Source organism: Oryzias latipes, chromosome 23 (genome assembly GCF_053564925.1).
Source record: "Oryzias latipes strain Hd-rR chromosome 23, Olatipes_Hd-rR_3.1".
In the NCBI taxonomy this organism is placed as follows: Eukaryota; Metazoa; Chordata; class Actinopteri; order Beloniformes; family Adrianichthyidae; genus Oryzias; species Oryzias latipes.
Genome location: NC_136259.1, coordinates 12,311,232 through 12,328,647, shown reverse-complemented (window position 1 = coordinate 12,328,647; position 17,416 = coordinate 12,311,232). Strand labels below are relative to the sequence as shown.

General features: G+C 41.9%; 1 protein-coding gene across 2 annotated transcripts in view; it reads right to left on the bottom strand.

The window, feature by feature from the left end:
- The window catches only part of nav3 (neuron navigator 3), a 518,579-nt gene that overhangs the window by 466,357 nt on the left and 34,806 nt on the right, over positions 1-17,416 (bottom strand). The gene's annotated exons all lie outside the window — the stretch shown is intronic.

Sequence of the window (17,416 nt, the reverse complement as noted above, 5' to 3'; positions counted from 1 at the left end):
AACGACGGAAAACTCACCACTTAGCTTAATTTTACTGCAATTTAGCTAGAATGACACCAATGATGAGGGAATAACAGACAGATGCAAACATTTAAGTTAAAGAAAAAACTGTCACTTTCTCCTTCCTTGAAAAGGAGAAAAGCCATGTTACAAGCCTCGTCGCACAGCTGGTACCTACATTTTGCGCATACTGCACAGATAAAAATTGGTCATACGTGATTATACTTGGAAAAAGTTGTGGTCTTTTTTTCACTAATGTTTGACAAATGAACCACATTAAAACCACAAATAAAACATTCAAAGCACACGTAAATCAACGTAGAACATGAACCGTGTTACCACCCTGATTTGTGCGTCAGTTATACACAATTGCATACATTTTAGGCAACATTTACGTAGAAACTATGTAAAATATGCGTAAACTGCATAATTGTCAACCAAACAAAAGTTTTTCACTGTTAAAAACAAATTCACATGAAGACCGGTCAAAATCCTTGACGGACATCTGCACAGATGGACAAATGACGAACACAAGAAACACTAATGATCTACATATATGTATGTTTGTACACATGTATCAAGAAAGACTGAAATTTCATATGTGGAAAATGCGCAAAATGTACATAGCAGCTGTGTGACATGACCTTAAGGCCTTTGTCACAACTGCCCCAATGGGTGGATACAAGCTGTCTGTGGGTAAACAGGTAAATCTGCGTGGGACGAGCAGGTGACCCGTACAGTATTTTCGTAGAGAACCCAGTGATCCCGTAAGGCAACACTTTTCATGCACATTTTTTTCTACAGGCCTGCGGTGACCGGTTGTTGTGAACACTTAAGCAACACTGAAGGGTAGGTAAAAGGGAAGTGCAATAGGTGAGACGCAGGTGTGTCATGCAGATTTTTCTTTTTTTGACCCCTTAATTACTGCGAACAGGAAGCCTGTAAGTGCTGTTCGGGTGATAAGTGGTGCTCGATGGGCATCCCTTGCGTGCAGCCTGACTGTTAGAAATTATGTAATAAGATGATCAGAGCATAGTTTGTTGGGGTATCCTTCAGGATTCTTACAAGCACTTACGTATCACGTGCACACCCCGTGCATGCAGCATTTGTTCGTGGTCAGTAAGGAGCCAGTGCGCACACTTCACTTTTTGACTGCTGCGTAAGGGACTATCACCCAATACATCATAATTGCAACTTACGTTGTCCTTAAAAATACTTCAGGATACATTCACCGCATGCACGGCAACGAGGTGGTCTATTTTTATGAGGCGGTCGCACAGGCCTCAAGGGCACTGCAAGACAGTATGCTCCTCCTGAGATGGAGCCCCTCCTCTCTACAACCCTCCATGAACCCGAACAACCCAAAACCCACAGCACCTGAACAGGTCAATCCCCTTACAGATGCATGTGACTAAAGCTTCAACTACAGATGGTGTGTTGCATAATTAAGTAAGGTCCCATTCACTCCAATGAAAAACAGCTCAATGACCCAATTACATTCTTAAACTTTAATTCCAAATTATTCAATTTATCTCCTCATATACAATTTTAAGTCATTTTTGAGATAAAATTGAGAGAATGGTCTCTAAACTTGCCAGTAAAACTCTTATCCAATAGTCAGCCGCCTCGGTTTGTCCTGCCTAGTTGGCCATTTTTGAAAATGTCCTTTTTCAGTGATAACTGCAGTAAGAATCTCAGAACTGCACCGACCAATGTTGGGATTTATTTTAAGATGAGGTTTGATGTGGATTTTCAGGCCAAAATATGAGAATGGAGCTGAAAACTGTCTTTAAATCAGCTCAATAATAACTAAGAGTCAGTCATGTCTTGCATAGGCACTACTTTACTACCTCATTAAGCTTCTGTCTGCAAGACTGGCATCCTTCTCTCTCTCCTTACCCTCCACTCCACAGTAAAGGAAGTAGCCATAGCCATGTGTTTTCATCCACAATGCTGACCATGATGGAGGCATTGATTTAGCTAATCTGAATGGATGTATTACCATTCATTTGACAAGAAAAAGAAAGTTTGATAAAGACTATTTAAAGACCCACTCCAATTAGAAAAGTGTGTTTTTGGTGTTTTTAACATGTTCTTGTGGCATTTTTCTGATTGAAGCACATTTATTAAGAAAATTAAGACTAAAATTCCAATTCTAAATATTTCTTTATTCAAATTGTGAATCAAAGCAGATGAAAAAATGGCGTATGAAAAAGTCTGTAAGTGTGATGTACAAGTAACAACAGTTGACCACAAGCTCCCCGCTCCACTCCTTTATGTTAAATAGATCCATGAATGTCTTTGTTCTCCTCGTCTGAGCTGGAATCTGGATCTAAGCTGTTCTGCTGGATAGCTCCAATATTGCTCACCATTTTTGTTACACCGCTAATATTAGGTTGGGGTTGTGAGAGGCTATAAGCTAGCAGGAGTGAGTGTAAACAAAGGGATGATGGGAAATGAGCAGAGGCTTTCTTACGATCACAACTCAGAGGTGAATTTCTGATGAGCTTTTGTGGCTTTGCAGAAACTATGTCCTAGAAAGCAACGCAGGTTTTTAGATTTGGCTAAAAATTGCATCATCGTTATCTAGAGGCCCCTGGAAACGCTCTGAAAATAGATCAGAGGAGGATTTTAAGATAAGAAACCCATAAAACATCCCGGATGGAGAAGATCAGAAACAATTCCACTTACTAACTTGCTTTTTTTATAGTTTTTTTTCATATTTTGTCTCTTTTCTTTAGCAGATTTGAACTAAACTAAGTTGATCTTATCTCAGCCCCCACCCACCCACCCCTCTCTATACTGTTTGTTCCTAACAAGACTAAAGAGGACTGACATTAAAACCATCAACTATTTTTTTTTTTTGCTCTTCATCTTCAATAAAACAGTGGTCATTACTCACCAATGAAGCCTAATCTCTATGTCCCAGCACTCGAGGCAGCTGTGCTTCAGTTTGATTACATTCCCTGTGAGGAGATGAGCATGACCTCCTGTTGAAATGCCCCCCCACCTTTGCCCTGTTAAATCCAGCTTGACGGTGGCGTGGGATACGATTGGATCTGGTTATCTCCCTCGTCATGCTGTGTTCTCCCATCTATGGAACTGCAGCTGAAAACAGTCAGCTGATAATCTTCTGACCACAGGAAGATCCAGAACGCCCTAAAAGCTGCTCCCTCAACTCTAAAAATGTCCCTCAACCTTGAAGACGGAGGCTTTTGTTGTCCTGGTTTCCTCTCTTTTTCCTCTCTTTGCACTTCCTGTCTCTTGAACAGAACATGAAGACTTTTTTTAAACTATAAGAAGATCAATTCCTATTTTGTCTCCATTTGTAGATTTGAGTCCCCAACATCCATCCGTTTATCTTTGTACGGGACAGCTCCAGGATTATAGGATCCTCCGGGCAGCTGTGAGGCGTTACAACAGCAGCTCCTCCAGATAAGTTAAAGGGTTGGTCGTAGGGGTGGGGGAGCAAGGGAGAATTGATCTGTTAGAAACTTGGAAGGAGAACACATCCAAGGGAATGATAGCCTTTTGCTTTTCATGTACTCCAGAGGAGATTAGAGCTAAACTCCAACAAGTCGCACAGAAAGAAAACAAATCTCTTTGGGAAAAGAGCGGGATTAAGGAGGAGGAGGAAAAGAAGAGTCAGACAAGGCCAATGCATGAAATCTTTTCTTTCCCCTTTTCATCACTTACATTCCTGTATGTGAAATATGAAAATCCAATTAGAGCTCCATCTCACACAATCCACAGCTCAGTATCAGACCTGGGAGGGGAGATTGAGGAGGTTAAGGACGGCGCTGTGACATTTCTGTTCAAGGAACATGGGGATGGCGTTAATTTAAACTCATGTTAGAGATGAACTTTCTTCAAAGGTCTCCAAACCTTCTTCGCAGGTTTGGTGTTTAAGAAAGACAGGAGGCATTAAGCGAGAAACATGTTTCAAAAAGAAGTGTGACATAAAGGATGGTGATAGAAAAATAAAGAAACTGAAGAAATGAAGAACCTCACACTATCTTCATCCATATAGTGCTACAGGAAAGCAGCTATGGAAGCGAATTAAGGACGACAACTGTAGTCCTAAATCACTAGCATTCATAGTTCAGTTGCAAAGAAAAAAAGAAAAATAATTATAAAAAAACAGAAAAAAATTATAGTGAAAAGTTGGTCAAAAATGTCTAGAAAAACAAAAAAACAATATAAAAAATCATTGAAAGAAAAACAGACTGCAAGCCTCAAAGTTGACCACTATGGAGGGATTTTTGTGTCGGTATTTCAAGCGCATCACTCACTTCTTTTTAAATTATTTTGCTCTGGAAACAGAAAAATGCACAATTTTCACTTGAGTGAAATAAAAATTACAAAAAATGACTTTTAATATTTAAGTATTCGGCATCAGTGTGTGAATGTGTGTGTTAATGGGTGAATGAGACAGTGACTCTAAAGCGATTTGGGCCTTCGAGGAAGTTATAAAACCACTATACAAGTATGCGCCATTTACCATTTACCCTCAACCCTCATGTCCATGTCAGTGACTGGCTGGCTTTGAAATGATGCATGCCCTGTTCTGTTTCAAGTGCAGAAGATAGATATGTTGAAATTTTTGGCCTCACAGTTTAAAATAACTTGTTTGACGCTTAAAACAATGAGTGTTGTGCTTGGAATAATGGCACAAAAATCACGTTTTATTCAGGGCATGGAGCGGAGAGCCTCTTACACGTGGGGAGGGCTACGGATGAAGCCATTTTGGGAAATGGTGGTTGATAATTTTACAGATGAGCTTTGGATCCAACAATTCTACATCACACGCTCAACTTTTGATGAGCAGGTGATGCTGTGGGACCTCTGGTTGCGCCCGCTGTGGAGTAACCAAGGCACCCAGTTCCTACTAAGAAGAGCATTGCCATTCGGTTGTTGGTAACAAGATTTGGGAAATATATAAATTTCGATATACCTCAAAAACCACTTCCTCCAAGCACAAAAGCCTTTTTTGTTTAATGCAAATCCAATTTCCCAATTTCTCAGTCAATGTAAACTCAGCTAATGACATGGACACATTGTGTTTTGTCAACTTTTAATTGGAGCTCAACTTATTGTTTTAATGAGAAGACAAGGTTAGTTTGTAGTTTATTGTGCTTTTGTAGTTATGAAGATAGAATGAAAGTCAAGGAAAATATTAGAACAAAGATCACCCGTGTTTTTTATGCATTGTTTTTGGCTCATAAAAGTAGACATGCACCAGTTTTTTTTCTTTCCCGCCTAAATTAATAAAAACCCCTTTAGTTTCAGATCTGTAAAATGTTCAGAAACTCGTTCAAAATGATGTTTCTATCGTTATTGTGCAGTAAAGCGCTCTAATGCATCGCAGATATTAACATGAAAATCCTCCATGTGCACCTCTGAGCAATACAAAAACTGATGACCTCTGCATTAGTCGGAGGACAGCAAACGGCAGTTTTCATTACGGTTTTATCAACATTCTGTTTTCTGCCATCCTTTTTCTTCTTTCTAAAATATCATCTGGACTTATTTAAATTCCCTTTAAAGTTTTGAGGTCAACCAGATCCTTTAAATTTTGATGAAGTGAATGCTTAGAGGATACAATAGTGATTCATCAATCTAGGGGAAATTTTGGAATGCTTATTTTTAATGCCAGAAATTCTCCTTTTGTAGATTACATTTTCTTTAGTCACCTGTTCTGTCAAAACAGTGGTGGCTCTTTGTTTCTTTTCTGTTAAAGCTGCTGTGTACATTCGATAGTTTAACCAGTGTTTGGACTGGTCCTTCGTTGGACCTGTCTCTAATCTGTGGACATTTTACTTGTTTTGGACTCTTTTATGCAGCATCTGTGGCTCCTTTTCTGACTTTAATTCACTTGGTCCGGAAACGGCTCGTGTCGTCACAACCGCATGCTCAGCTGTCTGGTTCTGCTCCACCCTTCCTCCCTTGTGGCAAGCTGGTGTGTGGACAGTCACCCCTCTCTGTGTTCCCCAAAGAGTCCAGCCCTCGCCTTCGGGGAACTAATGTCAGTCAACCTTGTGAATGTGTTAGCTTTGTACGCTGCCCGTCTTCTTAACATAACAGATATTTTGTTATTCTCTCTCTCTGGTTGGTTTAGGGGTTTCTGGCTGGTTTGTGGGGGCTATGTGATGGGCTCTTTCCAGGGCCCCGTTTTCGAGTCAACCCCTAAGGGTGGACTATCGGAAGTATTCAGGTTTGACGCGACTTATATTAGACCTGTCGGCGCCTCGCAGTTCATCCATTCTGGGCAGCAGCCTAATTCCTCATATTCCCTCCGGTTTTGTTTGTTTTTTGCACTTCGGCTGACCATGTCATCTCAATGATTAATTCCAGCGGACGCAATGCATGGCTGGGGAAGGCGGATTTCGCAGATGTTCTCACTGTTCTGCCTTTCCATCCCTCCCAGTGGCATCTTCTTGGCGTTAGGTGGTGCTTTAAGTGTTATTTATCAGTTTACCTTTTGGCTGTCATAACAGTCCTCATGTTTTCAACTTTATTTGTCAGAAAACCTGTGCTGGACTTTGTGTAATCCTATGGAGTCCCCTTCGTTTTGCATCTTCTGGATGATTTCTCGGTGGTCGATTTTCCTACTTTATCCCCGGTCTTTGCATCTCTGTGGTCGCGACTCATTTTCAAATCTGGGTTTCCACTTTATCTAAGTAAGACGTATGGTCCTCCACCCGTCTGAACTTATTTTCTACCATGGATCTCTGGTTCATTGATGCAAGCCTCTCCTCCCACTATCAAGTCCCTCGCATTCGTGCCGTGCATTGTTTTTTCAATCTTTGGATGTATAAAAAGGGATTTTGTCGCTGTTGGGCCACCTGAATTTTGCTATGTGCATTATTCCCCACAGTCATTTGTTCATCTTGTTTTCTTGTTCTAGGTAGTTCAGAAACAATATCACTGACGCTCTCTAGCTTCAGTTCCAAGAGTTACATTTTGTGTCCGCAACCCAATCGTTAATTTGCCCTGCTTTTAAGCAGATGACACTCGACTAAGAGTATCTCCATTTAGAGACTTGTTGTACTTCGCCTCTAAATGCATGAGGTTCGGCCAGGCTAAAATACTATTAAAACCTGTGATCCCCAATGGATCTCAAATTGTTCTTCCTTTGCCAGTATCCAGACACCCCTTTGCTATTTGATATTTCAGTAGTCTGTGCTTTTGTTGTCCACCTATTTGGGAACCGCTTATATCAAGCATTAAGCATCAAATCCAGCCGAGCTGCCGTCCATTGCTATGTGAGATGTCGAACTTCCTCATCTACGAATCTCCTTGGCCCTTGGATACCCTTCCATTCGCCTGCTCCTTGATGGCCTTCTAAAGGTGCGCCCCTCCGGAAATGACAAAAGGTTACTTTTCTCTTACCATTGGTGCATATACAATTTTGGCGTTAGGATTACGTGAAGGTTCCATATTTCACTGTCGATTCTCTGTTGGATTCTGTGCTTATGATGGCTTTCTATGGTGCGGTGAATACACACATAGAACCCTCTCTTTAAACTCACTACTTGATTTCACTTTATCAGATTTGTTCTGTAAAAGCACCTTTATTGTCATGGTTTGAGACTTTGAAGCAGACCCAGATGCTGGAACCCGGAAGGATAAAAGGAGAGATTTATGGTAAGTATTTTAGATTTATTTGTCTTGCAGGTGGTTTTCCAAAACCACCTGGTTTTCTGAACTTTGGTTTCAGATTGCAGGTGAGTAGCAAGAAGATGTGGCATGGCTGGAGGACTTCTGTGAAGACTGTGAGGGCATGAACAGCTGACGAGGCAAGCGTGGAATGATCGGACCATCCCGGAGGGAATCCCAGGTAGCCCTCGTGGTGATAACATCCATGGAGGAGCAAAGAACTGGCGACGAATACTGGCTGTGGATCTCCTTAATAAGGCAGCAGGGCTAATGATGTGAGTGGCAATAGCTGAGAATCCTCCAGAGCAGAGTGTCTGACGAGGTGAGTGGCAACAGCTGGGAATCCTCCAGAGGAGAGAGGGGCGGGGCTGACAGAGGCACCATGACATTTATTCCCTTTATCTCAAGCATTCTAAAACTGATTAGTTATGCTAAGTTACTTATATATTCATTGCCAAGACTAATACTGCTTTTGTCTTTTTCTATGCATCGCTTCCTGAGCCTGCAACACCTACTCCCCGTCAGCACTTCCACAGTCTCTGCATTTCCAGCAGCTTCCCTGCAGATCGCGCCCCTGCACTTCTTGAATTGGTGCCGCAACGACGACTGCACTCCACGTACCTATTTCTGCACTGAAAGTGATGGGGCGGTGGCCCTCCTCTGCGTTCCAAAGAGACTTCAGACTTAAATCAACCAATTTGTTAGTAGCAGAAGGAAAATCATTTCTTGGATCATGTTTGTTTGAATACTATATTTTGCCAGGTGGAAGCCTCGAAATTAGCATGTTCTTAAGCTCGTATTATTAGTATGCCAAATGGAAGCATCACATTTATGGCTGTTAAGCTCATATCTTAGTACTTCAGATGAAAGCGTTGAATCTATGGATGTTCCTTAAGCTCGTATCATGGTATGCCAGTGGAAGCGTCTGAATTTTTGGATGTTTTATGGCGGTTTCAACTTATAGTTCCCTGCAGCGTCTTTGCGGACATTGGGTCCATGTTCAATTTGCGAGGCTCTTTTTCTCTTCTATCTAGATAGTATGTTCCCTTCGTGGCGTTGTACTCAAACGGGAGCGGCCCAACTGTCAATGGTGCCGGGTCACACATAGCAGTTCCACTAGATAATATGTTCCCTTTGTGGCGCTGTATTCGAACGGGAGTGGACCTATGGTCAATGGTGCCGGGTCACACATAGCAGTCATACTTGTGAGTCTGTTGAATATGGAATGGTTCCGAAACACATTTTATCTGACTTAAACACACATAATACTGATCTTCACATTCCCTTTCTCTTCAAACTCTTGCTGATCTCCTTTTTGGTTTGGGGGGTTGTTTAATACCCAAAGTTTTCTATGAAGATCTTTGTTTTATGCATCTGAATGGAGCCTTATGCCAAACTAAAACAAATATGGAATAAATCTTCTGCCAAACTAAAAGAAATATGGAATAAATCTTCTTTACTGCATGAATTGTCTGACTGAAATTCTGCAGTGTGCATTGTTACTGTCCCACCAACCTAGGTCAGAAACGAATCAAGATTTACAACAAATTTCAGTGAAGACAGTCTTCAACTTTGTTTTTAACTTTGCTTCTTCAGGTAATTTGCAGAACTGTGAAGCTGCTTAGATTTGACCCGAGGTCAATTCCACACAGAGAGTGGAATATATAATTCTAAAAATAATGACTTAATCCTTACTGAGGACAAACATGGATAAAAGTCAACAAACTGAACCTGTGTGTGTCTCCCAACAACCCAGCAAAAGGCAGAAAAACAGCACCGAGGAGTTTCACACCCAAAACATCGCTTCCACAAATAGCATTGTTACCCACTGCTCTGGGCTGACATATACTTAATATGCATACACAAAAAAATTGAGTCTCTTTGACAGCTTTTACTCTCCTGTTTCCTTTCTCCCATTATTTTTAGTTTCTAACAGTTGTTTCTACAGAGATGCAGAGGTGTGAAGACTCACTCCAGTAAACAGCTTCTCAGAGTTTCAGTCCAGCCTGTGAGTTTGGGGTGTACTGACAAGCCATGAACAGGCTCCAGCTCAGTCACAGCAATCTGATAGGAGCTAGGGTTGTGCCGATGGACGATGGGTGAGTGACATCACGATGGAGAGACACCATCGTGATGCCACGCCCCCGCCACGCTGCGAGTCGACACCATAAGACGCGGTTACATGTGCAAATTATCTTGATAAGGATTATTGGTCGGATTAGAATCCAACCGTGTAGATGGGCCCAGAAAAACTTTTTCAGATTATAAAAAACATTCACATGGGTCACACTTTCGGTCGGAATAAATCATTCGCACATGCGCAGTAGTGTTTTTTAAAAACCGGAAGTGAAACTTAGTTCCGCCGAGCGGCTACATACATAGATACGTCAGCTCGGTATTATACAAGATGATCTCCTAAACGTGCTTTTATTAATGTTACGGTTATTATGAAGCGCCTGTTCGCTCATCATTTTAATTTTAATCTGTGTGGTCAGTGCTTTTTCTGTTGAAAAACGGAGCTGGAGGCCAGGATTAGCAGTACGCTAACACGGGCTAACAACATTAGCATGAACATAAAATCCATGCGGGAAACACTGCAACCTGCATCTTGGCTGCACGTAAATATGTGGGAATAACATCAGCCTTTATTTTGTCGGGACACGACTGGAAACACAAATCCACGTGATTGTTTATACGATTTCTAGGAAAGGACTGAGGGGCCTTTCTGCTTCGAAGCTTACACACTGCGTTAGCTAGTGCTCCGAGCTCTGCCCCGACACACACTTTTACCGGGAGACCCGGTTCTCCTAAATTCCGGTTGCTCGTTCACGTAGAGCTGCGGGACGGATCACAGTCCTAAGTCTCCCACACGTAACAAAGCATCCTTACTTCCCCTAAAAAACAAAACTGTAAGTCCGTCTGTTCTGCTAGAGACACGGTCGCTTGCTCCACCGGTCCTCTATCAAGTGCAGGACCGGACCACTTCTTTTCTATTTTGTTTATTTTATTTTTTTTAAAGTCACTTCCCTCAGTTTAGACTGGATCATCGCGGATGAGTCATTATTTGGGAAATAAAATAAATAAAGTAAAATAACAAATAGCAATTATATAAGAACGAAAAATTAAAAATAGCCCCCTCGACGATATCATCGTCCATCCCGATGGTTGACTGCAAACATCGTCAACTGCCAAATTAGGAGATATCGCCCAACCCTAATAGGAGCCAAACACGGAGTGGGCAACGGCAACACCTCAGCAGCTCGTGCAGGCCTGCAGGAGCCAAGGAGGACATTAGCAGCATTATCAAGTGCTGAGAAAACAGGAGAAACATTTCCAGGAACTAGCACTTCTTATCTAAATAAGAAATGATCCAACCACAATTTATGAATTTAATCCCGTAATGTGTGTTGTATTTAAAATCGTCTTTGTAGTTAGGTGAGCTCAGTGAAGCTTTTATTTTACATTAATTCTCCTCCCAAAACACGTCTCTGCCATAAGGAACCGTGTATCAATCTAGTCCAAAATAAGCAATAATACATGTGAGCCCTGGGAGCCAGATCAATGCATGGGCCCAGCCAGCCTCTCAGCCTTTCAGCTGGGGTCCAGCTGATGATTCTGCATGAGGGAGGAGGGTTAAGTGGGATGGACAACCTCTAACTTTGCAGCGCTCGGCATAACGACCATGTGAAGAGATGAACATCCAGCCTTGTGATAGTGGCAACAATTCAGAGGTCAACGCGGCATCCCGCAGTAAGCGGCTTGTGACTGGAGTAGAAAGAAGGGCAGCAGGGCATTCATGCGATTACAATCAATGGCTTTCAGGCTGGAAACATCAACTCTGCCATTGACCTTTGCTTTATCCTTAGTAAAAAAACAAAACAGAGTGTTGAACTTACACTGCCTAAAGATCTGACAGCACGGATTTGATGTCTGGTGTCTGAAAGCACGGATTTGAGATCCAGTGTAAAGGCCAGTTCCAGTTAGGGACGTCCCAATCCGATAATGCGGTCAGATATCGGGCCCGATCACATAGTGTTTCAGACTCTGTTAGAATTGGGTGTTAGGGATCGGATATTTATTTTATTCTCAATATTATAGCAGTTCACTGTTTAAATTATACCAAAAGGTATTCATTCATTCATTCATTCATCCCTTTCTGGGTCACGGGGTTGCCGGAGCCTATCCCGGCCACTTGTGGACGAAGGCAGGGGACACCCTGGACAGTTCGCCAGTCTGTCGCAGGGTAGTATGTCCTCAATCACACACCCATTCGCTATCACACTCACACCTAGGGACAATTTAGATTAACCAATTAACCTATGAAGCATGTTTTTGGACGGTGGGAGGAACCCGGAGACCCCGGAGAGAACCCACACATACACATGGAGAACATGCAAACTCCACACAGAAAGGTCCCCCATTGATGTTCTGGACTTGAACCGGGGGCCTTCTTTCTGTGAGGCAAGAGCGCTAACCACTGTGCCACCGTGCAGCCCACCAAAAGGTAAATAAAATAATAAAATAAGAGGCAATCTGGATTTGTTAATAAATTTAGTCATTTTTAAAATGTGTTACTAAAGTATCGGATAGGGAGTCAGTATCGGCAAATACTCCAAACTAAATTTGGATCGGGAAGCCCCTGGTTTTAAATCAGTTGCATGAAAATTGTGCCAACATAAAACTGATAAACTGGGGATATTTGATCACTATTGGTCCAAACCCAAAACTAAAAGTTAACCTGGAAGGTTCCCCTTAGCCTTCCTCCCAATTGAATTGTTGGTGAAAAGGAGGAAGTTTGTGATGTTAAAACAAGTTATTTGAGATCAACCCCACCTGCAGTGACACCTCCCACCACCACCACATATTTTCAATTCTAATCACAGTTATTAAAAGAGCATCATCGCTGGGAGAGCACTGCAGAGAGGACGAGTCTCTCACTGATTAGCCTCTCCTCTAGTCATAACTCCAACTCCCCACACCTCCACACCTCCACCCTACTCCCAATCTACAGGCTCAACCCCCTCAGATCAGAGCAGAATTTACACCCATCTACTCTGAAAGATGTTTCTGCCCCTCACTGCACCCAAACTCGAGCTGTTAACTGCTACCTACGCCGTTTGTCTTTCATGACACGTCTGGCAGTAATGCAGCTATCCGTCAGCGGCAGCAAGTCTCCAGGTAAATCATCTGGATGGGCCCCAGACATCGCCCCGCCCCTCACACAAAGACAGAGTCAGAATGATGGCTGAGAAGAAGCAAAGTAGAAACAAATTATAGAGACCTGGCAGTTACCATGGTGATGTTGTCTGCTTCCAAAGAGGCAGCCGTCAGTTTGGCACTGTGTGCCAGAAAATGCGCCGTGCACTCTTCCAATATCTGCATTTATTTATTAATTCATTCCTTCATTAATTCATTCATTCATTCATTTTCTAAACCTGTTCTGTCCCTTTTGGGGACACAAGGCTACCGGAGCCTATCCTGTGCAGCTATTTGCATTTATTTGTTGAAAAAGATATTTTGCAAAATCGGTAATTACACAGTTCTGATTTTGATCTGGCCTTTTAGGGATAACCTTTTCCTGAGTCCTATCGGGCAGAGCCGGGCGTCTTGTCCTAAAAGTTCATTTCAAACTCTGACATTTGTCAGTGGACCAGAGAGGCTGCTTCAGCTGAGCGAACCATAAAGGGCACAACCCAAAAGAATCAGTAAATCTTGTCAAGCTCGTTCCTGGTGGTTGTTAATCTCCAGAGAAAGCAGCATTAGAGTGTGGTCTGAGCCTCAGCTGTTTCTTCATTTAAGTGGTCGATCCTATGTTTGCAGACAGAAGCTGAGGCAATCTCTAATGAGGACTTTGAATGCTGGATCTGCTTGCTGCATCTCCATGCTTGACCTGTTTATTTTAATGGCTCATTACAAAAAATATATGTTTTCCATTTTTTAAAGAGGACAGTTGCGCCTAAATAGGATATTTTACTACAGCTAAAGAAACAAAATCTAATGTGGTACAATGAAGAAGAAAAAAAGCAGCTTTAAGAGCACTTGAGGAAAAGCACATTTATTATTTCTATTTGCCTCTGAACTCAGCAAAATGCATCAAAGATGCTGTCTAGCCTCATCCTCCAGTCAATCATCTTCATACTGAAAGGATAAATGTGTGTCGTTTTAAGGACAGCTCTCCATTGGGGTTGGTAGCTCAGGGACAGGATGTCAGCTCCATAAATAGGCAGATCCTGTCACTGTGCCTCCGTCCCCATGTCTGTCTGCTGTGATAGAGCGTGTGCCATGATGAACGAGGCTACCCAGGTGATAGGAAAGCGTCCTTGCTCAAAGTCGCAGCCCTAAGCGAGTTATCACACGTTGGGGAGCTGCCCCCTCATCCCCAAAGCAGGACAGAGAAACTGTTCTTTGCCCAGACCATCATGTTCTGACAGGAAGATGACAACCCATCCATGCTCAGTGGAGCATTTACAGACAGACACAGACGTGATCACATAAAGACTACAGACTGACATCACTCTTAGGGAATTACCAGTCGTCATGGATCTTAGCAGCAGACTGTTAAGTCTGGGAGTGTGCACTAGTCTTTGATAGTGCACAAACAACATCTCACCACTGAGTAAAAAAAAAAAAAATTAACATTTACAACTCATGTTACAAAAGAAATCCAAATTTGTTCACAACATATTGTATCAAACATGAAAAGAATACAAATATAGAAAAACACAACAGATATATTTGTAGGATGCTTAAGTTGAGTTTCTCTTTTAGGGCAACATGTAGACACGTTCCTTTGGTCCAATCCAGTCTTAAGGTAAGTCTTAGTGAACAGATGTATTCAGACTGGAAAAGTCTATTGGTCCGCTTAATTTGGTCCGGATCAAGTCCTGAACCTTGTGTTTGGTCTGCATTCAGAATGGCATCTACTGGAGATTTCTGTTTCAAGCCAAGCTTGTAAACAAAACCACGTGACTTCAGATCGCTTCATTCATTGGCCATGAATTTTAAGGGCGAGGCAAAGAAACGAGAGAAGGAATAATAGAAGTCCTGGGCTTTTCGGTAATCCTTGTCAGAATAGTTCTGTTACCGATACTCAAACTTTATATTTCTTTTATATCCAAACTGTAAGGCTGGATAGCTCTGATATTCCTCACCATTTTTGTTGCACCTGTAATGTTAGCTTGGGGTTGTGAATGGCTGCAAGCTAGCAGGAGAGAGTGTAAACACATGGATAATGGGAAATGGGGGATGAGCTTCCGTGTAAACAGTCCTGGCCACCAGGTGTGGTCCCACAGGTGAGTACATGAATGGAATCTCTAAATTCAGAGTGGGAGACATCTTCAGTGCTTTTGTCCATAATGTGAGCATGTGCTTTTAGTCTTAATGTTAAACTACGTGTTTTGATTTCATATTAATCTTCAGATTTGACATTCTGAGGAGTTTTTTCTTAAGGATCCAGCAGAGAATCAGCAGCCTCCGATCTCTGAGATGTGAAGAGAAATCCATTAAAAGCTCCTGGGCTGTGCTGAACATTAATGATGTGTGCGAGTGGGGAACCCACAACGGTCTGCGAATGCCCTGCTGACAAACTGAGAGACTAAACACAATGCTGCAAAGACCTCTTTAATCACACTTTCCTTTGAAGTGGACTTAAGAATTCCTGTGAATGTAAGGCAGTGTATTGATAATGAATTTATAAACTACTGACTGACACTGAACCACATTAATACTGATGAAACCAGACAAGAGAAATCTGGACAGAACAGACCTAGATTGTTATAGTAGATTTTTTTTATATACAGTGTTTCCCTGGCTTAATTATGGAAGCATTTGTGTAGCATAATTACAAATAAAAGTCAAAACCAGAAATGCTTTTAATTTTCAAAATAAAGCTGCATTTTTTCACTCAAATTCAAAATGAAAAATGAATAAATGTTTTTTCCTTTTCTACTTCTACACTGCTTATTCTGTCACTTAATTAAACTGAAAAAGAAAATGGTATTTGACATTTCATTTTAAAAAGGTCTCATTTCATTTAGAAATGTCTAATTTGACAATTAAAATGGATTAACAGAAATGCTTTTTCATTGTCAAAATGTAACTGCATCAAAGCAAAGATGAGGGGCCCATCTCCCTCCATGAGCTGGTTCTACCGTTCCTGAATCGCTACCAACTGAATTCTGTGCCCCTGCATGGAGAAATCAGCTGACTCAGAAGCGGCCGGAAAATATCCTGAAACACAGAGGAAGGTAATCGTGGAGAATAAATTTCATCCAGATGGATGAAACCGGTGTTGTGCCAAGATACAGTATGTTTCCTCTGCCAGAATTTGTTTCTCCTCCAGACTGACACGCCGTGCCCAACGCTCAAATTAAGTGCTGAAGGAGGAAGCACAGGCACAATGTGACAGCGTCACACTTCTAATGTGGCTAGTAAAGTACACTACGGTACAGTCTACTGCTATGAATAAAAAAAAAAAAATCTTTATTTTGAGCAATATTCTAATGTGCTTTAATAAATGTTTTACAAAGCATCAAAAATGTTTCTGAAGGGTTTTTTGATGAGGAAGAATTGGTGATGGACGTTCTTTAGTGGTTCTTTGTATCTGTGGATTCTGCGTATTCGAGGTTGTCTCTGGTCTCTAGAAAATGTGCAAAAGCGTTTGTAACCCGGGTGATTTTCAGCCGTTTTCCGTTCTCCTGCCCTCTCTCTCTCCGTTCTGTCCGGCTGCTTATGAGATATCGCGAGACTTGCGCGGTTCCGGTAATTCCCACGTGACTTTGGTGCCTCTTTAAAAATGGCGCAGTACAGACTGTTGCAGGAAGCTAGTGGGAGCTACTGCTACAGGAACATCTATCTGTGTGTCCAGATATTGTGTTACCGGGATTTGTTCAATCTAAGAGGGACCTGGCCAGGTTCCATCTCCATTTCTATGAGAGTCCTTTCTTTTGATGGTGAGCTGCCTGGAATCGCCTAGAACCCGTGTGGTAAGAGGCCCAGTAGCCTGTCCTCTCCCCACGTAACACCACACCTTGCCTTCACCAAAGGCACAGTGAATCTGTTCTGATTCTTCTTGGACAATAAAACCTGGATTGAATTCTGGAATTACAGCAACCAGCTGTCTTGGAACGCATGAACTGTTTATGTTTAAAAAGAAACATTGTGAACATCTTGTGTATATATTGTAAATGTCTTTTGGGGTTAACTATATAAAATTTCACTTTCTGCACCACAGCCATTATCTTTGTCTTTGTGTGTTGTTTGGGCCTTCACCTCGCTCCCTGAGACGAACCATAGATCATCTGACACTAGCCTAAACTCAAATATCTCAAAGATCCCAATAAGCATCTGCATTGGGCTACATGTTAAACGTTGACATGAGTATATTAATTCTTGTTAATTACTGAGAATAATGCTGGCACGCAGTGTCACTGCCACGTGATTCACATTCCTCATGATCCCAAAGCATGTCTGGAGCCTGACTGCTGTGATGATGTCATCCTCTGAACCCCAACGCTAAAGAACAGCCAACAAGGATTAATCACTGCAACTAAAAAGCCTAATTTATACAGATCATGGTCCTTAGCCAACATCCAATGCGTATGCCTTTCATTAACATTATATAAAAATATAATAATAAGTTAAACACATTTATAGCTACACTTTCTAGTAAATAGAGTATGGTGCAGGTGTTCAAATACCATAAACAGGAAGAATAAATAAGCGGTCTTGCCATTTCACTTGAGGGTTTGCAGTAGCA